Genomic DNA, 22,465 nt, shown 5'->3' on the forward strand with positions numbered 1-22,465 from the left:
TGTTAGGATGTGTGCCTGATCACAGGACATTTGAGGATTCCAAGATATTTAGCTCACACCGTAACTTGCAAAATCTCTTCTCATCCAAGGGCTTGGTGAAGATATCTGCCAATTGCTCTTCAGTGTTGACATGTATGATATCAATATCTTCCTTCACAACATGATCTCTGAGAAAGTGATGACGAATTTCAATGTGCTTTGTCTTCGAGTGCTGAACTGGGTTGTTGGCAATCTTGATGGCGCTTTCGTTGTCGCAGTAGAGTGGCACTTGCTTCAGATGAATGCCATAGTCTTTGAGGGTTTGCTTCATCCACAGAAGCTGAGCGCAGCAAGATCCAGTAGTAATGTATTCAGATTCAGCAGTGGAGAGAGATACACAGTTCTGCTTCTTTGAAGACCAACATACAAGTGATCGTCCCAGAAAATGACATGTGCCTGATGTAGACTTGCGATCCACCTTGTCACCAGCATAATCAGCATCCGAAAATCCAACCAGATGAAACTCTGGGCCCTTTGGATACCATAATCCTAGATTTGGGGTGTAAGCCAAATATCGAAGAATTCGCTTCACAGCTAAGTGATGCGATTCCTTTGATGCCGCTTGGAATTGAGCACACATGCAAACACTAAGCATAATATCTGGCCTAGATGCACATAGATAAAGTAAAGAACCAGTCATGGAGCGGTATACCTTTTGATCAAACTCTTTACCATTGTCGCCGGGACCCAAATGATGTTTGGCTAGCATTGGCGTCGTGAAGCCTTTGCAGTCTTGCATACCAAACTTCTTCAGGCAATCTTTGAGATACTTCTCTTGAGATATAAAGATGCCGTTGCATTGCTGGCGTATTTGAAGACCAAGGAAGAACTTCAGCTCACCCATCATGGACATATGATATTGCTCTTGCATCATATATCCAAACTCTTCACTGTATTTCTGATTGGTGCAGCCGAAGATAATGTCATCCACATATATTTGGCACACAAACAGTTCACCATCATATGTCTTCGTGAAGAGAGTGGGGTTGAGGGAACCAGATTTGAAGCCTTTGCTCTTCAGGAAGTCTTTGAGTGTGTCATACCAAGCCCGAGGGGCTTGTTTGAGGCCATATAGTGCCTTGTTGAGCTTGTATACCATGTCAGGATGTTTTGGATCTTCAAAGCCAGGTGGTTGTGCGACATATACTTCTTCTTCAATCTTGCCATTGAGAAAAGTGCTCTTCACATCCATTTGATATAGAAGTATGTTGTGATGATTTGCATAGGCCAGCAGTATGCTTATGGCTTCAAGTCTAGCCACAGGAGCAAATGTTTCATTGAAGTCAATCCCTTCAACTTGAGTGTATCCTTGAGCAATGAGACGAGCTTTGTTTCTGACAACTTGACCATGCTCATCTTGCTTGTTGCGATATATCCATTTGGTGCCTATTATATTGTGCTTCCGAGGATCAGGACGCTTAACCAGTTCCCAAACATTATTCAGCTCAAACTGTTGAAGCTCTTCTTGCATAGCTTGAATCCATTCAGGTTCCATGAAGGCTTCTTCAACTTTCTTGGGTTCTGTTATTGAGACGAATGCGAAGTGCCCACATAAATTTGCTAGCTGAGTTGCCCTTGAACGAGAGAGTGGACCTGGTGCATTGATGCTATCGATTATTCTCTCAATCTGCACTTCATTTGCAACACGAGGATGTACAGGACGAAGATTTTGCTCTTGCTGATCATTGTCATTGTTAGAGGGATTGTCTTCAGGCTGAGCATTATCTTCAGGTTGATTAGGTGCAGAGATGATAAGTTCTTCTTCGGGTTGAGCTTCAGAAGGTATGATTTCTCCAGTTCCCATAAGTTTGATTGATTCACTGGATGGAACTTCATCTAGCACATTTGGCAGTTGCTCTCTTTGTGAGCCGTTAGTTTCATCGAACCGCACATCCACTATTTCAACCACTTTGTAATGAAAGAGATTGAAGACTCTGTAGGAGTGAGAATCCTTTCCATATCCAAGCATAAAACCCTCATGTGCTTTTGGTGCAAACTTTGAAGTGTGATGTGGATCCTTGATCCAGCACTTGGCGCCAAATACTCTGAAGTAGCTGACATTTGGCTTCTTGCCAGTAAGGAGCTCGTAGGATGTCTTGTTCAGAAGCTTGTGAAGATAAACATGGTTGATGATATGGCATGCAATGCCAATGGCTTCAGGCCAGAATTTTCTTGGAGTCTTGTATTCATCAAGCATCGTTCGAGCCATCTCAATAAGAGTTCTGTTCTTGCGTTCGACGACGCCATTCTGCTGTGGCATGTACGGAGCTGAGAATTCATGTGTGATGCCCAAAGTATCAAGATATGTATCAAGGCCAGTATTCTTGAATTCAGTGCCATTGTCACTTCTGATGTGCTTTATCTTGTCGCCATAGTTGTTCATTGCTCGATTGGTGAAGCGTCTGAAGACATCCTGCACTTCAGTCTTGTAAAGGATTATATGCACCCAAGTATATCTTGAATAATCATCAACAATGACAAAGCCATAGAGACAAGCAGTAGTAGTGAGAGTTGAGTAATGAGTGGGACCGAAAATATCCATGTGTAGCAGTTCGAAGGGTTGAGTCGTTGTCATAATTGTCTTCGAGGGATGCTTGGCCCTCGTCATCTTTCCTGCTTCACAGGCACCGCATAAGTGATCCTTCTTGAACTTGACGCGCTCGATGCCTATGACATGCTTCTTCCTTGCAAGTGTGTGGAGGTTCCTCATGCCAGCATGCCCTAGCCTTCGATGCTAGAGCCAGCATTCAGAAGCTTTTGCTAGAAGACATACTGCAAGTTGTGGTCCTGCTGAGAAACCTACCACATACAAATCATCTTTCCGATACCCTTCAAACACTAGAGACTTGTCAGATTCCATTAGTACAAGGCAATGGTACTTTCCAAACTTCATAATCATGTTTTAATCGCAAAGCATTGAGACAAACATTAAGTTGAAACCAAGGGATTCAGCAAGCATGACTTTATCCATGTGTTGATCCTTTGAGATTGCAACTCTACCTAGACCCAATACCTTGCTTTTACCAGTGTTAGCAAATGTGATGTGACTTTTATCTGATGGACGTAAATTTGAGTCCATGAGAAGGCTTCGCTTGCCAGTCATGTGATTTGTACACCCACTATCAATAATCCATTCTGAAGCAGCTGGTGTCATACCCTACAGTGCAGTTAGGGGGATAGGCTTCACGAAGAGAATTGTGAAGCAAAAACATTTGACGAACCAGTGGATTATTAAAGCTTAGATCAAGATTAGGACTGATAGGACAAGTTGCAAGCGATTCAGGAACAAAGTACATAATAAGACCATTTGGGCATTTGATCTTGCGCCCTACAAGATGTTTAAGGTCCCCAGCAATAGTGTCAGACGATTTTGGTTTTCGACTGGAGACCTTTCCCTGCAAAAGAGAGTTAAGCTTTCTTAGCCACACACATCTTCAGGGGTGGCTTCGAAGCAATAAGTCTAAGTGCAGCATCTGAGAACTTTGGCTTTGGAGCCCTAGCAAAAAGTCTTGCAGGTGGACAATAGTACTCATAAGAATAAGCAGAATAGTTCTTGGTCTTATGAACATGGCGGTTTAATGGACCGCGCTCATATTCATAGGCCTGAGTATGGCTTCCCTGCAAAATATTTGCGTTAGTTTGACTCCGGTGAGTCCTCTGTCTGTATGAAGCCTTTGGACCGTATGAAGCCTGTGGTCTGGGGTTTGTCTTCTTCACCTGTGGTGTCATGATGACATTCACAGGAAGATTCTCCAAACACCTTTTCGGCACCCAGATCTTCTTCATAGGCGGTCCATTCCTGCAGTTAGTACCAATGTACTGGCAAACACTTCACCATTCTGATTCTTAAACAGTTTATAGTTTGCATCAAAGGATTCATCAATAACAATGGGGTTAGCACAAGTGAAGCCAGATAGAGTAGATGGATCTGCTGAAGGTTCCTTTGCAGCAACCCATGTGGTTTTGGGGTACTACTTAGGTTTCCAGTAAGAGCCATCAGCATTCATTTTCCTTATGAACCCAACACCCTCTTTCCTAGGGTTTCGGTTCAGGATCTGCCTTTTGAGGACATCACATAGTGTGTGATGCCCTTTGAGACTTTTGTACATCCCTGTTTCAAGCAGTGTCTTCAACCTAGCATTCTCATCAGCAATAGCAGTGGTGTCCTCAGCAGAGGGGTTAGTTTCCACATTAACAGTTGAATATATTGCAACAGTAGCCATAGTAGAACATTGAACAACAGGAGTAGCGTTATCACGCTCAATGCATTTAAGACATGGTGGTTCAAATTCTTCCTGAGCTGAACTGGTCTGTTCGGCGCGAAGTGACTCGTTTTCCTTTTGAAGATCTTCATGAGCTGCTCTCAATTTCTCGAGTTCTTCATGAGTTGTTGAGAGCGTTTCATGACGACTTTCAAGTTCCTCATACTTAATATGAAGATTTTTTATGTATTCAATTAAGGACTGAGATCGAGTCATTTCAGCATCCAACAGGTAATCGCTTTTGTCTAACAGTTTTTGAATATGTTCCATAGCTTTCTGTTGTTTAGTGACAAGGGAAGCAAGTTTTGCATAGATGGGTCCAAATTCATCACCAGATTCATCATCACTGGATTCAGATAGATAGCATTCAATTACCTTAGCATCATTTGCCATAAGGCCTGATGCAGAAGATGATGATTCTGGTTCGAAAGTCATCGCTTTGAGTGACTCCTTAAAGTCCTCGAACCGAGGATCATGACGAGTTCGATGACCCTCATAGACCTCAGAGAGACGGTCCCAGATAAGCTTTGCATGATCGAGATGCATGACATTCCTAAACTTATTTTGAGATAGAGAGGAGCAGATGACGTCCTTCGCCGTGAGGTTGAGAAGAGTGTACTTGCGAATGTCATCAGCTTCCGCCATTTTGCACAGATCGGTCAGACCAATCTCAGTGACGGTCCACAGCTCGCTGTTTGTTGCCATGAGGTGCTTCTTCATCAAGGCCTTCCACTTGGGATACTCGTGACCGTCAAAGATGGGGCATGACACAGTCTTCATACCTATGGTCGACATAACTGAAACTCCAGGTGGTTAAACCAAAATCACACAGAATAAGGGAGTACCTTGATCTGATACCAATTGAAAGTGTGTTATATCGACTAGAGGGGGGGTGAATAGGCGATTTTTATGAAAGTCTTCAAAACATGGAAGTTTCGAAGACAAATGATAGAATTGAACCTATTTCCATGCAGCGGGAAGATAGACTACACTAGACAGACAATAGTCAAGCATTCAATGAAGTGAAACCACACTGACTAATAGTAGCTAGGCAGTAAGGATCAGGTACACAGTGAAGACAAATAGATAAAGCAAATAGGCACTGACTTTACAAGAGCCAACCGTAAATAAAGAGATGAGAAGGATAAACCAGTGTGCGTGACGAAGACAAAGGTTTGGTAGACCAGTTCCAACTGCTGTGACAGTTGTACGTCTGGTTAGGGCGGATAGGTATTTAAACCTGAGGACACTCAGTCCCGGACACTTAGTCCTGACCACATAGCTCAGAACACTTAGTCCTCTCCATATTCCCCTTGAGCTAAGGTCACACAGACCTTGCCCAATCACTCTGGTAAGTCTTCAAGGTAAACTTCCAAACCTTCACAGACTTCGTTCACTGGCGATCCACAATGACTCTTGGATGCTCAGAACGCGACGCATAACCGGCTGGAGGATTCACAGTCCTCAAGTGTAATAAGTCTTCAGATCACACAGACAAGAAGACTTAAGTGATGCCTAACACTCTTTGGCTCTGGGTGGTTAGGACTTTATCCTCTCAAGGAATTCTCTCTCAAAGGCTTCGAGGTGGGTTGCTCTCAAACGACAAAAGCCGTACTTTAACTCTGAGCAGCCAACCGTTTATGGTTGTAGGGGGTGGGCTATTTATAGCCACTAGGCAACCCGACCTGATTTGTCCGAAATGACCCTGGGTCACTAAGGAACTGACATGTGTTCCAACGGTCAGATTTCAAACACACACAGCAACTTTACTTGGGCTACAAGCAAAGCTGACTTGTCCAACTCTGAACAAGATTCGCTCTCATAGTCTTCACTCGAAGACATGGGATTATGGTTAAGCATCACTTCAGTCATTCTGACTGGTTTTCTTGGACCCCACTTAACAGTACGGTGGTTCCTCTGACTCAACAGAGAAGAAAAAGAACTACAAAAGATCTAAGTCTTCGCGCTCCATAGTCTTCATGCGATGTCTTCTCTTGTCATAGTATTCAAGGTGAATGTCTTCTCTTACCACCTCTGACTTCAATGTCTTCATACATTTTTAGGGGTCATCTCTGGTAGGAAAACCGAATCAATGAGGGACTTCTACCTATGTTATCCTGCAATTCTCACAAACACATTAGTCCCTCAACTAGGTTTGTCGTCAATACTCCAAAACCAACTAGGGGTGGCACTAGATGCACTTACAGACTCTGTCTGCCGGGTTATGACTGTCTGCCGGGTTATGACTATCGGCCAGGTTATGACTGTCTGCCGGGTTATGATTGTCTGCCGGGTTATGATTGTCTGTTGGGTTATGATCTGACTTAACACCTGCCGGGTTATGATCTGACTTAACACCTGTCGGGTTATCATCTGACTTAACACCTGCCGGGTTATCATCTGACTTAAGACATGCCGGGTTATCATCTGACTTAACACCTGCCGGGTTATCATCTGACTTAAGACCTGCCGGGTTATCATCTGACTTAACACCTGCCGGGTTATCATCTCACTTAACACCTGTCAGTTTACCAAGTCCCAGCCGGGTTATAACTCCGGTCGGGTCATACCGCGGGGTATATCCCCGACATTATCCCCCAGTTTAATTTGGATTTATCCATGTTAAACTAATCCCGAGCATCCTTAAGTCCTTGTCATTTCCTTCTAGAAAATCCGGGTCAATAGACCAGCTTCATAATCAATTTGCTTGTAGAAGAAATATTGTAAATAAAGAATCCATTTGAGTCGGCCTTCAATGCTCTGACTTGACAAAAATATTGGTCTTCAAATACTCATCTGATCTTCAGCTGGCTTAAGGATGTAGAACTCACCGGTTTATCATTGCCAAAATTGCCGGTTTGTAAATATTGATGGCACCGGGTCATAATTGTTGTTTGACGCCGGGTCATGTAATTGATCTTCCTGATTTACCCAAAACTGGTAATTTGAAGACGTTCCTCCTTTATATGCATAATACATGTAGCCCCCAAGTCTTAAGAGGGGAACATAGTGGTAGCTTAAGACTTGCTCCAATATAAGTTTTGCAACCTTTGAAGAAATCCAGATTGTTTCATATTGGTCACTAGTCAAAACTGAATATTCCACATATGTAGCCCCTAAGTGCCGGGTTGTCATGCTTTTTCGGAGTAAATGACCACGGGTAGCCTAGCCGGCTCCCACTGGCCCTTCTGAATAAATTACGAGCCGATCCGGCCCTCAAGAATCCAAGACGTGGGGCCGCCTTCCCCTTGCCGGCTGACTCCCAGGCCGACTATCGGAAGGCGGCTCGGCTTTAGCCCTCATGAAGAAAGCCGTGGGAGGGCCGGCTCCAAGAGGCCGGCACCCACAAAGCGGTCAGGATCGTACCCTCAAAGTCTGCATCCACATAACAGCGATGTGATGGGGCGTGGCTACGGTAAAGCCTGCCACCCCCGAATCCCGGAGCACGCCTGGCACAGTGCGCCGTACGGGGTGGCCATGACCCGTCCGGCACGGCACTGTTGCCATGTTGACCCTGATGTCACCCACGATGGGCCGTCAGCACGGCCCACGGGCGGTGGGCCCCTTCGGGCAGAGAGACACCCGAAGGTGGCCAGGCCTCCCCCAGTCGGCCCAAGACAGAGCCGGCTCCCCACAGCCGGCTTGCCACCTCCCTCGAAGGAGATGCCCCATTAAGGAGACAAGACGCGGTGAGGCTACAGCGATCACCCGCCGGACGGCGGCACTGTAGCCACGCCCACCTCGGCGAAGCCCTCGTCATCAGGTTGAGCCAACAGTAACCAGCCACCGACAAGGCCCATGACAGTGGGGCCTGCCTGTCGACCAAGGAGCCGGCAGCCGGCGGGACCCACCAGCCGGCGGGCCCCAACAGCCGGTGCAGAAGCCGGCGAGCGTAGACACAGACAGCTGGGGCCCACACCCAGCCGGATTACCATTGTACCCCCGGGGGTAGGCCTATATAAACCCCCCCGGGCGCCCATGCAAGGGGTTGATCTAAGCTAGTTCTAGACACCACATAGAAAGGAGAGGAGAGCTAGCCGTGCCCTTCTTCTTCCTCTCGCCAAAGAGCTCAAGGAGCATCTTGTAGCCACACGTTCATCTAGTGATCATGCGGAGACCCCGCAGAGCAGCAGTAGGGGTGTTATCTCCACGGAGAGCCCCAAAGCTGGGTAAGATTCGCCGGCGTGCATGTCTTCGCCTCATCCCGCTTCCAGGCACCGGCGACGTCTTACTGGCTCCCACAGTGATAAGCCACCCGTTGGCATATCTCGCACCTACCACCCGACATTTGGCGCCCACCGTGGGGCCAGGTGCACCGTCGTCCGGAGACCTGTTCTGGACGGGAACCCTCTTCCTCCCCAGCGAGCGTAGCCAGCCCGGCACGCCCGATGGCACTTGCCATGACGCGCTGCAAAGCGTCACCAACGTCTGCGCAGCGAGCGGCCTCGCCGATCTCCTTGACAAGACCCTCATCTCCGATGAGCTCGCCTCTGACGCGGCGTCAACCTCCTCGGCCAGCTCCACGTCTCCGGCGAGCCTGCTGTGGACTTGGAGTCTGTTGGCTCCACCGATCCGATGCCTGTCGACTCCGACACGGCCTCGCTCGACACTTTCCCCACCGTCGTCGCGATCTACAACGACCTGCTTCCCCGGGCCGATGGCTGCGACGCTGTCACCACCGAGGTGATGGTCATCGGGCATGGCGGTGCTTCTGGCGAGAACGCCCACGACGCCCCGCATGCGGCGGCCCACGACTTGTCCATCCCCCTCCCGGCCGATGCCGACGCCGAAGCACTGGAGGCTCGCCACCTCGCCCTCCTCGCGGAGGGCCGGAAGTTGGCTTCCATGAGACGCCTCATTGAGGCCCACCGGGGTGAAGCCGACCGCGCCGCCTTTGGCACGCCGCCCCCAGGCGGGCCAAGCCGGGCTGGCGTTGTCAGACAGCGCGGCGCTGCCCTCGCCGACACGCTAGGAGTCGACCGCCCAGTCTACGCCACTCCACTCGAGAATCTGCGTGCCGCCCAGGCGGCCGTAGACGAGTTAGACGGACTGGGGGCCGAAGAACTCCCCCACATGACCAGACGCATCCAACAGCTAATCGATGCAGCCGCGCAGCGGCATGAAGCCGACGCTCGTGCGGAAAGCCATCCCCCGCGCCGAGAGCACGGCGCGACGTCCCGGACGCTGACTATGGGTAAAACCCGTGCGCGACACGAGAAAGAGCTGGCTGCCAGCCAAAGCCGAACCCGAATCTCCATCGAGCGAGACACAGGAGGCCATCCCCGGGCTGTGGAGCGGCGGGGAAACCCGCCTCCGCCTCCGCCTTGTGGGGAGAGATATCCCACCCCACCGCCTGTCACGCATCCGACTCTCAGCGGCCGACTAGGTCGTCGTGAAGGAGTCGATGAGAACGACGCCCGCCATCGGATCGACCGCCTAGCGCGATCCCTGGCGCTAGAAGAAGAAGATGATGTCGGCCCGCCTTGCTTCGGCCCCCGCATCCGCAACGAGCCTTTCCCCAAAGGGTTCTCGCTCCCAAGAGACACACCCAAGTATAACGGCTTCATGAAGCCGGAAGATTGGTTGATCGACTACTCCACGGCGGTTAGCATAGCAAACGGCAACAGGCGTGTTGCCGTGAAGTACGTGCCCCTCATGCTGCAAGGCACGGCGCGGACCTGGCTCAACAGCCTCAAGCCATACAGCATCAACAGCTGGCTAGACTTCACAGAAGCCTTCGTCCGTAACTTCACCAGCACCTACAAGCGGGCTCCCAAGCCCAGATAGCTCTCCTTGTGCGTACAAGGCCCCGCCGAGTCCACTTGCGACTACCTCACGCGTTGGGCCGAGCTCCGCAACTCTTGCGAAGGGGTGCACGAGGTGCAAGCCATAGAATACTTCACTGCCGGGTGCCGAGAAGGCACCCTCCTCAAGCACAAGCTCCTCTGCGACGAGCCGACTACCCTCGACGAGCTTCTGGTCATAGCGGACAAGTACGCCACCGCCGACTCCTCAATGAAGACCGAACTCCGGGTAGACGCGTGCGGGAAGGTACTCAACCCGGCGCCCAAGACGCCGGCTGGGGACTCCGGCCGACGCCCACACCAGAACGACCACAAGCGCAAGGGCCCCGCGCCGCCCTCCACCAGTCGGCAGGTGGCCACAGTCGAAGACGAGCAGCCCGAAGGGCGGCCCGCACCCAAGAAGCAGAGGGGCGGCAAGCCGGCTTGGCAGCCGGCCTTCTCCTACAAGCAAACTCTTGACGCCCCATGCAAGTTCCACAGCAGCGCGAAGCCGTGCAACCACACAACCCGGAAGTGCCACTGGCTCACCCAAATCTCCAAAGGTGAAGGGCTTGCGCCGCCTCCGCCTGTCGGTCCGCCGCCTCCGGCTCCGCAGCCGCCGACCACTCGGCCTGCAGCGGAGCCGTGCACAATGAGTTCCCCGACGAGCATGCCGCTTATGTCGTCTTTACGAGCCAGACCGAAGACCGGCGTAGCAGACACTAAGAGCACCAGGAAGTCAGCATGGTCGCTGCCAACCCCGCTGAGCACATGCACTGGTCAGAAAAACCTATCAGCTGGAGCCGGGCCGACCACCCAGAGGTGATGCCATCTCCCGGCTCTTATGCGTTGGTTTTGGATGCCACTCTTGCAACGGACAGACGCGCCGCCTGTTTCTCCCGCGTGCTGATAGACGGCGGGAGCAGCATCAACATCCTGTACCGTGACACCCTAGAGAAGCTGAACGTCAAGACGAAGCAACTCATGCCTACTCGGACTGTGTTCCATGGCATTGTACCTGGCCTATCCTGCGCCCCCATTGGCAAGATCAAGATTGATGTACTCTTTGGGGACAAGGATTATTTCCGCCGGGAAGCGATCTGGTTTGAAGTGGTGGACCTAGAGAGCCCCTACCATGCATTGCTTGGCCGACCTGCCTTGGCCAGGTTCATGGCTGTTCCCAACTATGCTTACCTCAAGATGAAGATGCCGAGCGCCAAGGGCATCATCACCATAGCCTGCGATTACAAGAAATCTTCCGAGTGCGCGGCAGCCAGCAGCCGGCTGGCCGAGTCCCTTGTGATTGCCGAAGAAAAGAAGATGTTGGACCGAGTCGTGGCCATGGCCAGCAAACAGTCGGCCCTGTCCACCGATCCCAAGGAGGGTGATGCCCAAGGATCTTTCCAGCCGGCCAAGGAGACGAAGAAGATACCTCTTGACCCCGAGCACCCAGAGAGGTTTGCCGTCATCGGGGCAAACCTAAACAGCAAATAGGAAGGCGAGCTCGCCGATTTACTCCATGAGAATCGGGACATCTTTGCATGGTCCCCCAAGGACATGCCGGGTGTACCGAAGGAATTCGCCGAGCACAAGCTACACGTCCGAGAAGAAGCAAAACCAGTCAAACAACCCCTCCGCCGACTGTCGGAGGAGAAAATAAGGATTGTAGGAGAAGAGATAGCCCGGCTTCTGGCGTCCGGCTTCATTATGGAGGTTTTCTTTCCAGAGTGGCTCGCCAACCCGGTCCTCGTGCTAAAGAAGAACAACAAGTGGTGCATGTGCATAGACTACACAACCCTCAACAAGGCCTGCCCCAAAGATCACTTTGCCCTGCCAAGGATTGATCAAGTGATAGACTCCATGGCTGGATGCGAGATGTTGAGTTTCTTGGATGCTTACTCAGGATACCACCAGATAAAGTTAGATCCGGCTGACTTCCTGAAGACCGCCTTCATCACGCCATTCAGAGCTTTCTGCTACCTGACTATGACATTCAGCTTGAGAAATGCCGGTGCCACTTTTCAGCGTTGCATGCAGAAGTGCCTCCTCAAGCAGCTCGGCAGAAATGCCCACGTCTACGTAGACGGCACCTTGCTGGAAGACCTCAAGGAAACATTTGAGAACCTGCGCTGGTTCCAGATCAAGATCAACCCCGAGAAATGCGTGTTCGGAGTGCCAGCCGGCCAGCTCCTAGGCTTCCTGGTCTCCGAACGCGGCATCGAATGCAACCCAGTAAAGATCAAGGCCATTGAGAGGATGGCGATTCCCACCAAACTTCGAGACGTCCAGAAGTTCACCGGGTGCTTGGCCTCCCTAAACCGCTTCATCAGCCGGCTCCGAGAGAAAGCTCTCCCCCTCTACCGCCTCATGAAGAAGACCACTCACTTCGAGTGGAATGACCAAGCCGACCAAGCTTTTCACGAGCTGAAGAAGATGCTAGCCACGCCGCCTGTCCTGGCGGCGCCGACTGAGAAAGAGCCCATGCTCCTCTACATTGCTGCAACCAGCCGGGTGGTCAGCACTGTCATCGTAGTCCAGCGCCCAGAAGAGGGTCGAGCCCAGCCGGTCCAGAGGCCGGTGTACTATTTGAGTGAGGTGCTGTCTACCTCGAAGCAGAACTACCCGCACTACCAGAAGATGTGCTATGGCGTGTACTTCGCCGCCAAGAAGCTGAAGCCCTACTTCCAAGAGCATCCCATCACGGTCGTATGCACTGCCCCGCTGGCCGAGATCATAGGCAGCCGGGATGCATCCGGCCGGGTGGCGAAATGGGCCATCGAGCTGGCCCCCTACACGATCTTCTACCAGCCTCGCACCGCCATCAAGTCCCAAGCATTGGCCAACTTCCTCATCGACTGGGCCGAGACCCAGTACCTGCCGCCAGCTCCCGACTCCACTCATTGGCGCATGCACTTCGATGGGTCCAAGATGCGCACCGGCTTGGGAGCCGGCGTCATCCTCACCTCTCCCAAAGGCGACAAGCTCAGATACACGCTGCAAATCCACTTTGCCGCCTCCAACAACGTGGCCGAGTACGAGGCGCTCATACACGGGCTCCGGCTTGCCAAAGAACTCGGCATTCGCCGGATCCTATGTTACGGCGACTCGGACTTGGTAGTCCAGCAGTCATCCGGCGACTGGGATGCCAAGGACGCAAATATGGCAAGCTACCGCTTCCTCGTTCAGCAGATCAGCGGGTACTTTGAAGGATGCGAGTTCCTCCACGTACCGCGAGCCGACAACGAGCCAGCGGATACCCTGGCTCGAATATGCTCCACTCGGCAGGCGATACCAACCGGTGTCTCTCTACAATGCCTCCTCAAGCCGTCTATCAAGCCATCTCCAGAGTCCGATTTCTTTCTTCGTGCCGCCTGACCCCGACGCGGCCGGGTCCGGCTCGAAGAACCAAGCAGGTAACCCGGGGACTTCGATAGTCAGCCCGGGGACGTCAGTAGGCGGCTCGGGGACTTCCGTAGTTACGCCCGACCCGGGACTGCCACACCCAGCTCGGGGACTGCGGTAGTCGGCCCGGGGACTGCACCAACACAACAGCCGGTGGCCGACTCCAGCATTTCACCACCCAGCCCGCCCTGGTCGCAGTAGCCGTGTTGGCAATAGAAGAAGTCGCAGCTCCATCATGGGCCCAGACCATCCTCAGCTTCCTAATAAATCAAGATCTGCCGGCTGACGAAACAGAGGCAAGACATGTCCAGCGCCGAGCCGGAGCATAGACAATCGTCAACAGAGAGCTCGTCAAGCGCAGTGTCACTGGAGTCCTCTAGCGATGCGTCGAGCAAGAGAAGGGCATTGCAATCTTCAGAGACATCCACCAAGGAGAATGCGGCCACCATGCGGCCTCAAGATCACTTGTCGCCGAAGCTTTCTGCCATGGTTTCTTTTGGCTGACTGCTTTGGATGATGCCAAGGAGTTAGTTAAACATTGCAAAGGGTGCCAACTCTTCAGCTCCAAGCAACACATGCCGGCTTCGGCACTCAAGACCATTCCCCTCACTTGGCCCTTCGCCGTTTGGGGACTGGACATGGTGGGCCCATTCAAGACGGCGCGCGGCGGCATGACACATCTGCTTGTCGCCATGGACAAATTCACCAAATGGATAGAGGCAAAGCCGATCAAGAAGCTGAATGGGCCGACTGCCGTGACATTCATTGCAGATATAACAACTCGGTACGGCGTGCCACACAGCATCATCACCGACAACGGCACGAATTTCGCCAAAGGGGCATTGGCACGTTTCTGCGCGACGCAGGGCATCCGGTTGGACTTAGCGTCCGTTGCCCACCCGCAGCCAAACGGCCTGATCCTTTCCGGCATCAAGCCCCGACTGGTCGTACCACTGGAACATTCGGCCGGCTGTTGGCTCGATGAGCTGCCAGCCGTCCTCTGGAGTCTGCGCACTACCCCAAACAAGTCAACCGGCTTCACTCCCTTCTTCCTCGTGTATGGTGCCGAGGCGGTCATCCCAACTGACATCGAGTTCGACTCGCCTCGGGTAACCATGTATACGGAGGCGGAGGCCAGGGAAGCACGAGAAGACGGCGTCGACCTGCTGGAAGAGGGCCGGCTGTTAGCCCTCAGTCGGTCCGCCATCTACCAGCGGGGCTTGCGCCGCTACCACAGCCGGAAGGTTAGACCAAGATCTTTCCAAGAGGGCGACCTCGTGCTCCGGCTGATCTAGCGAACAGCCGGCCAGCACAAGCTCTCGGCCCCTTGGGAGGGCCCATTCGTCATCAGCAGAGCTTTAGGCAACGACTCCTACTACCTGATCGATGCGCAGAAGCCGAAGGCACGAAAGAGAGACGACTCCGGCAAGAAGTCGGAACGACCATGGAACGCCAACCTCCTCCGAAGATTTTACAGTTGAAATGCAGTATGTATCGCGCTAACTTTTGTACTAAGTACGAGACAATAGGCCCCCCGAGGAGAGCTCGGGGACTGCCTTCTTTTATCTATAAGTGAAGAGTATCATGCTTACGATCATGTCATTACATTCACTTTTTTCGTCCGGCGCCGGGTTCGACTAGTCGGCCCGGGGACTGGCCGCCTCGAGTTATATTAGAAGTCCTACCCGCGGTCAGACAAGTAGTGTGCCGGCACCCAAGCCTTCTCTTGCCAAAAGTCGCAGTTCAAAGAAACCGGCTGTCCGGCTGGCAAGAGTTAAAGGCAGGAAAGGACGCCCACACGAAAAACGGCTAGGGACTAACGGGCTAATATAACAAAAGCCGGTTTTTCTCCCACCGCCGACAGACTATCAGAGTAGCCGGCCGACCGGCTTCCATTCACCTCGCTTCAATCTAAGAAAGCTCGAGTACTTGCCTTCCCAAAAGGGGAAGGCGGCAAAGGAAGCAGCCTAAGGATAAAAAGCACACGCGAATGGAAGCCAAACACACACACGATCATATTTACATAAAAGACCTTCGAAAGGCCAGCATTCAACATAGTTTGAATACACCCCCAATGGGTGGAACTGCGCAAGTTTAATAAAAAATGTTCAAAAAGTAACAAGCAGGAAAAGCAAGGACGACAGATTAAGCCAAGGGAGCGACTGGCGAGTCGGGCAGGTCGGTGGAGACGGCAGTGCTGGCTGGAGGAGTGGCCGGCTGGCGAACCTCGGCATGATCACCACCTCCCGCAGAGGGCACGCTAGCACGCGCCTCGTTGCTGGAGGCACAGTCAGGCTGAGGCTGGCTGGCCGCTTTGCCGGCCGGCTCGACGTCTTCGCCTTCCTCTCCTTCGTCATCTTCGCCTTCATTGCTGGAGGCGATCTCCTCCGCCGAGTCCTCGCCCTCTGCCGGGTTCAGCCCGAACCATTCCTCCGGCTGGGCAACGCCGTCGTCATTTATCTCAGGAGCAAAGGTGCTGATGTCAGTGCACTCGGCAATCGTTGAGGCACGTTGAGCGATAGCCGGCCGCACCTCCTCCATCTCCTCGTCGGCTTCCAGCCGCCAGGTGCGCAGCTAGTCCAGGTTCAGCCCGGGATACCAGGCTCAGACGAACTCCAGCGCCCGCCCAGCTCCAAGCCGGGCTGCCGATGCCTTCCAGGCCTCAAAGTGGCCAACCGCAACCTCCAGCCAGTCGGCAATCCGACTCGGGGTGCGGGGAATCGTCTCGCCTGGCCAGAGGGCGGCCAACACCTGCGCCCCGGCGCGCTGGAGGCGGCGGAGCATGCGGTGAGCCGGCTGTAGCCGGGATTGGACCGCCAAGAGTTGCTCCTCAAGAGTCCGGCTCGCGTCCGGCGCGATTTCAGCCCCCGCCTGTCGGCGCACCTCGCGGTGGGCCTCGATGGTCTGGGTGGCAAGGACGGAGTAGCCGGCGAAGTAGTCTGCACAAAGAACAAAAAGCAGCACAAGTCAGAACACAAATCAGGGGGCAAGGGGCAAGAAAGGAGTGAGGAAGGCGGCTTACCATCGATCAGATCCTCAATCCGGCCGTAGCCCTCGCTCAGCGCTTGTTTTGCCTCAGCCCAGCCCGCCGCTTCGGTCTCGAACTCAGCTTTGAGGGCGTCCTCGCTGTCCTGCACCTTCTTCAGGGCCGCCTTGTGGTTCTCCTCCTGGTCAGCCAACTTCTTAGCCAAGTGGTCACGCTCCAGGACTAAGGCGTTGCACTCGGCTTCCTTAGCGCGAAGGGCGTCCTGGGCCCCGCTGAGCTGCTCCCTCAAGTCAGCATTGGCTCCTGCAAGCACGAAGACAAAGGAAAAATCAATAAGGAAGAAGTCGTCGGGGAAGATCCGACCCGACTGCTCAGCAGTCGGCCCAAATCTCGGGGACTACACCCAGTGGGTGCGCTGACGCGCCCCCACAGGAGATGAACGAGACTAAGCACACACTCCGGCTGTTGATCAGGTCCTTGGTCTTCTGGCCCAGCTCCTGAGCCTGGGAGTTGAAGGCAGTAGCGCGGAGGATATGGTATTCCTAAAAGATCAGACAGGATGCAAGAATAAGATAGCTGTCAGGACCTAGTAAATTCCAAGCCGCCTGCTCAGCAGCCAACTCGGAACTCGGGGACTACACCCAGTGGGTGCGCTGACGCGCCCCCACGGAAGAAATCAAAAAAGCAAAACAACCAAGGCCAGAAGGCTCACCCGGATGACGGCCCGCGTCATGAGGAACTCTTGGGTATATCGCTGCAGCGAAGCGGCTTGGGCTTGAAGCCGGTTCCAGACCTCCTGGGTCGCCGTGTTCAGCTCGGCCGTCCCCTCGCTGGGCGTCCACTCGGACGTGCTGGCGCTGGCCGCCTCCAGGGCCTCCGCCGTCTGGTAGGCGCCCGCAGCTCGGTGCGGCTCCGACGCGGAGATAGCTCCCTCTACGCGCCAGCGAAATGCCGGCTGCACCTCGAGGCCGGCTCCTGCCTCTGGCTCGCCCCCGGCCGGCTGCTCTGGCGCCGCGGCTGGTCGGCCGCCTTGGCCCGCTCCAGTCGACACCTTCTACGGCGCCTCCTCCACGAAGACCACGTGGTCCTCCCTCCACTCCATCAATGGTGGATCTCGGTCGACCTCCTCCGACGGGGGCACGGGAATGTCAGGGCCATGGCGCAGAGGGGAACGACGAGCTGCGGAGGCTGGTTGCGCGAAGCCTCCGTCTCCCTCTCCACGGCCGCTGCCTCCGCCCGGGCCTTGGCCACCACGTTGGCCTGCTCCTTCGCCACCTGGGCGGTCCTTCGCCCCGCCGCCTCCCGCTCCTCCCGTGCCTCCCGTGCATTCCGCTCTGTGGCCTCCATGAGGTCGGCGCGCGGATCCACGCGGTGGGAGCCTGAGGACCCTCCAGTCGGCCCGACTACGGAGCCGCCAGGACCTCGCTCGAGGGAAAGCGGTGCCCTGTCCGGCGAGCGAAGAAAAGTTTAGAAGAGCCTGAATCGAAGAAGACAACAAAAAAATACAAGACGCTTCACACTTACGCCGAGATCGCCTGCGGCTGTTTCACCGCCTTGCGGAAGCGGGCCGCCTTCACGGCCGCCTCCTCCTGCTTGGTCGCCGCCGTGGAACCCTTGGGCTTCTTCGGCCGGCTACCGAAGTAGGTCGACACGGCCCGGCGTTTCTGTGCGCCGCCACGGGTAGTCGGCGCGGCAGACAGGCCCGCGCCTTGATGATCAGGCGCCGGCTGGCGGTGCGGAACGGCTTCGACCTCGTCATCGTCCGCCCAGTCCTCAAGGCCGGCCCCGAGCCTCGCGCCGCCTACCTCGTCGCCTTCGGCATCTTCCATGGCGGCTGCTCCCAGGTCCGGATCATCGACGTCGTCCACCGTGCGGTCGGGGAGGAGCTGGCGCTCTACCCCAACGGCCGCGGCCGTCGGCGGAAGAAGAGGGTTCTGCCGGGGGCAAACCAATCAATTAGAAGTCGGCCATCATGAGGCCGGCTACCAAAGGAAGAAAAGAAGAAAAACTTACAAAAGGCGGGGGGTTGGCGCGAGAATACGGCCCCTTGCCATATCGCCAATCTTCGGCGAGCTTGCAGTTGGAGATGTAGTTCACCATGTAAGACACCTCGACATGAGGCATCTCCCTGGTGCTCAGCCGGCACGGGTCGAAGTGGCCGCTCATCTGACAAATCATGTGAGGCCGGCCTTGGAGCGGAAGTATTCGGCGCTCCACGAAGGCGGCCATCAGGTCGTCTTCGGTCAGGCCCTCCGACTGGATCATCACCCGGAGTCGGGCGACGGCTGCGTTCCTGGCCTGAGACAACGACCTGGCCCAGTAGCTCCATAAGGGTTGCCTCCCAGCCGGCAGGCCGGCTACGTAAGCCGGCAGGTTGACGAAGTCGCCTTGCTGGGCGACGTTCTTCACGTAAAAGTAAGACTTCTGCCAGAGCTTCACTGACTGGATCAGCGGGATGGACGGGAATGGATTGTTCTCGCCCGTCCGCCTCATGGCGATGAAGGCTCCGCAGGGGGCGGGCACGCCCGCGACAACGGTGCCGAGCTTGCACTGGAAGAATTATCCCCAGAGCTCGAGAGTGGGGAGAACCCGAAGAAAGCCCTCGCACAGGGTGACGAAAGCCGATAGCAGCATCACCGTGTTGGGGGTGAGGTGATGCGGCTGGAGGTGGTAAAACTCAAGAAAGGCGCGAAGGAATCCGCTCGCCGGGAGGCTAAAGCCGCGCAAGCAGTGCGAGCGGAAGATTACCCGCTCGCCCTCCTCCGATGCCGGCGAAATCTCCCTCGCCGGCGCACGACGAACCTGCACGTAGTTCGCGTCCGGCGGAGGAACTCAATGTGGTCCTCCTGGATGTTGGAGCCATCCCACGAGCTCGACAACGCCATGGGAGCGACGCAGCGTGGAACAAGGCGATGCGATGGCGGAGACGCGCACGACGCCGCTACGGCGGGACCGAAGGAACCGAGAGGTCCGACGGCGGAGCGGCGCGGCGATGGGTCGCTGCAGCGGCGGAAGGAAGGAGAAGGAAGGCGAGAAAGGGTGGAGCGAGGGAGAGCGTGCGAGCCTCTGCCGCTCCCTCTCCTCCCACTACTTATAGACCCGCGCGGCGGAACCGAGGAGGCGTGGAGTGGGGGAGCGTGGGATCAACTGCACCCATTCCCCCACGTCCCGCAATTATTGCGCCTTGATGACATAATGAAACCGCCGCGGGAAGGCGAGCGGTCCGTTGCGGGCCGCAGAAGATCCGCGCTTGGGCCGAGGCCTATAAGTGGCGGGCCCGGGCCTGCGGCGGCGTCCCATCGCGCGCGTGCGCTGGCAGGTTTTTCTTGCCACGTGGCCCGCGGGGTGGTGCGCGGTCAGCTCGCAGGCCGACCCTCGCTCCCGCCTACAAGATACGGAGCTTTTCGAAGATGGCACGCACAAGCAAAGCCGGCTCCTCAGGATAGGAAGCTGACCTAGCTTCTCGTCCCTTTGTCAGCCTCGAAGCTCGATCAGCTTCGGGGACTACTGTCGTAGTAAATGACCACGGGTAGCCTAGCCGGCTCCCCCTAGCCCTTCTGAAAAAATTATGAGCCGATCCGGCCCTCAAGAGTCCAAGACGTGGGGCCACCTTCCCCTTGCCGGCTGACTCCCAGGCCGACTATCGGAAGGCGGCCCGGCTTTAGCCCTCATGAAGAAAGCCGTGGGAGGGCCGACTCCAAGAGGCCGGCACCCACAAAGCGGTCATGACCGTACCCTCGAAGTCTGCATCCACATAACGGCGATGTGACGGGGCGTGGCTACAGTAAAGCCTGCCACCCCCGAATCCCAGAGCACGCCTGGCACAGTGCGGCGTACGGGGTGGCCATGACCCGTCCGGCGCGACACTGTTGCCATGTTGACCCTGATGTCACCCACGACGGGCCGTCAGCACGGCCCACAGGCGGTGGGCCCCTTCGGGCAGAGAGACACCCGAAGGCGGCCAGGCCTCCCCAGTCGGCCCAAGACAGAGCCGGCTCCCCACAGCCGGCTTGCCACCTCCCTCGAAGGAGACGCCCCATTAAGGAGACAAGTCGCGGTGAGGCTACAGCGATCACCCGCCGGACGGCGGCACTGTAGCCACGCCCACCTCGGCGAAGCCCTCGTCACCAGGATTGAGCAACAGTAACCAGCCACCGATAAGGCCCATGACAGTGGGGCCTGCTTGTCGACCAAGGAGCCGGCAGCCGGCGGGACCCCCAGCCGGCGCAGATGCCGGCGAGCGTAGACACAGACGGCTGGGGCCCACACCCAGCCGGATTACCATTGTATCCCCGGGGGGTAGGCCTATATAAACCCCCCGGGGCGCCCATGCAAGGGGTTGATCTAAGCTAGTTCTAGACACCACATAGAAAGGAGAGGAGAGCTAGCCATGCCCTTCTTCTTCCTCTCGCCAAACAGCTCAAGGAGCATCTTGTAGCCACACGTTCATCTAGTGATCATGCGGAGACCCCGCAGAGCAGCAGTAGGGGTGTTATCTCCACGGAGAGCCACGAAGCTGGGTAAGTTTTGTCGGCGTGCATGTCTTCGCCTCATCCCGCTTCCAGGCACCGGCGACGTCTTACTAGCTCCCACAATGATAAGCTACCCGTTGGCATATGTCGCACCTACCACCCGACATGCTTGCAGCAGCCTGTGACTTATAATTGCCTGTTTCCCATAAAAACTTCAACTAGTGTAGCTCCCAAGGGTCGGGTCATTATGCAATAATGAGCAGGGACTTCATAAATATGATCATGTAGACTTGAACAACAACGTGTAGCCCCATGTGCCGGCTCAGTAAGATAATATTGAGCTAGGACTTTATATATACTTCTTTGAAAAGAACAACATATGATGTAACCCCCATCATGGGGCTTGAACCCACGTCCACAAGGTTAACAACTTTGTGCTTTACCAACTGAGCAGTGGACCCTTCAATATAATGGAATAAGACTTGTGTACCTTGAATTGTTGACAGGAGCAATTGGTAGCCCCCAAGGGCCGGCTCATTATGATGTGATGAGTCGGGTCTTCAATAAGGCCAGTAAGAATGATTTTGCATTAGCACCCAAGTGTCGTGGTGCATGCTTGCAGCGACATGAGACTTGCTTTTTTGATGTAATCTCAACTTGAATAATGTAGCCCCCAAGTGCCGGGTCGTAAGCCTGCAGCGACTCGGGACTATTCCTTCCATTGTAGAGTAAATCATATCCATTGCGGTGAAGCGACTTTGAAAACCTCAACCATAATATTGGTTATTGATAACCATAATAAAAATATAGCCATGTTGGATATTTAAAGATTTGAATAATATAACCTGGTTTGAAAACCGATTCCTGCCATATAATCTGGTATATCCGTGCACATATGATACATGCTATGGTGATGTAATAATGATGCAATGTATGATGCAATATATGATGATGTATGTGTATGATCAAGATGATTTAAGCTATGGTTCAGATACGACCAGAGCCCCCAAGTAGTCATAATTGTGGCGTTGCGCTGATCAAGAGGGTTTACGCTATGATTCGAATACGACCAAGCCCCCAAGGGATTTCCCTAGTGGCCTTATGCCAATCAAGAGGTGTAGCTATGGTTCGAATACGACCAAGCCCCCAAGTGATTTCCCTAGTGGCCTTATGCCAATCAACAGGTGTAGATATGGTTCGAATACGACCAAGCCCCCAAGTGATTTCCCCAGTGGCCTTACGCCAATCAAGAGGTGTAGCTATAGTTCGAATATGACCAAGCCCCCAAGTGATTTCCCTGGTGGCCTTACGCCAATCAAGAGGTGTAGCTATGGTTCGAATATGACCAAGCCCCCAAGTGATGTCCCTGGTGGCCTTACGCCAATCAAGAGGTGTAGCTATGGTTCGAATACGACCAAGCCCCCAAGTGATTATGTGGGCTGTGCCCAAGGGGTACCTATGTTGGAGCTGTGCTGTGCAACAGACTCTCTTTGGTCCCTTTAATCCAGGCATTAAGCCTCC

This window comes from Triticum urartu, chromosome 1 (genome assembly GCF_003073215.2).
Source record: "Triticum urartu cultivar G1812 chromosome 1, Tu2.1, whole genome shotgun sequence".
NCBI classification, from domain to species: Eukaryota; Viridiplantae; Streptophyta; class Magnoliopsida; order Poales; family Poaceae; genus Triticum; species Triticum urartu.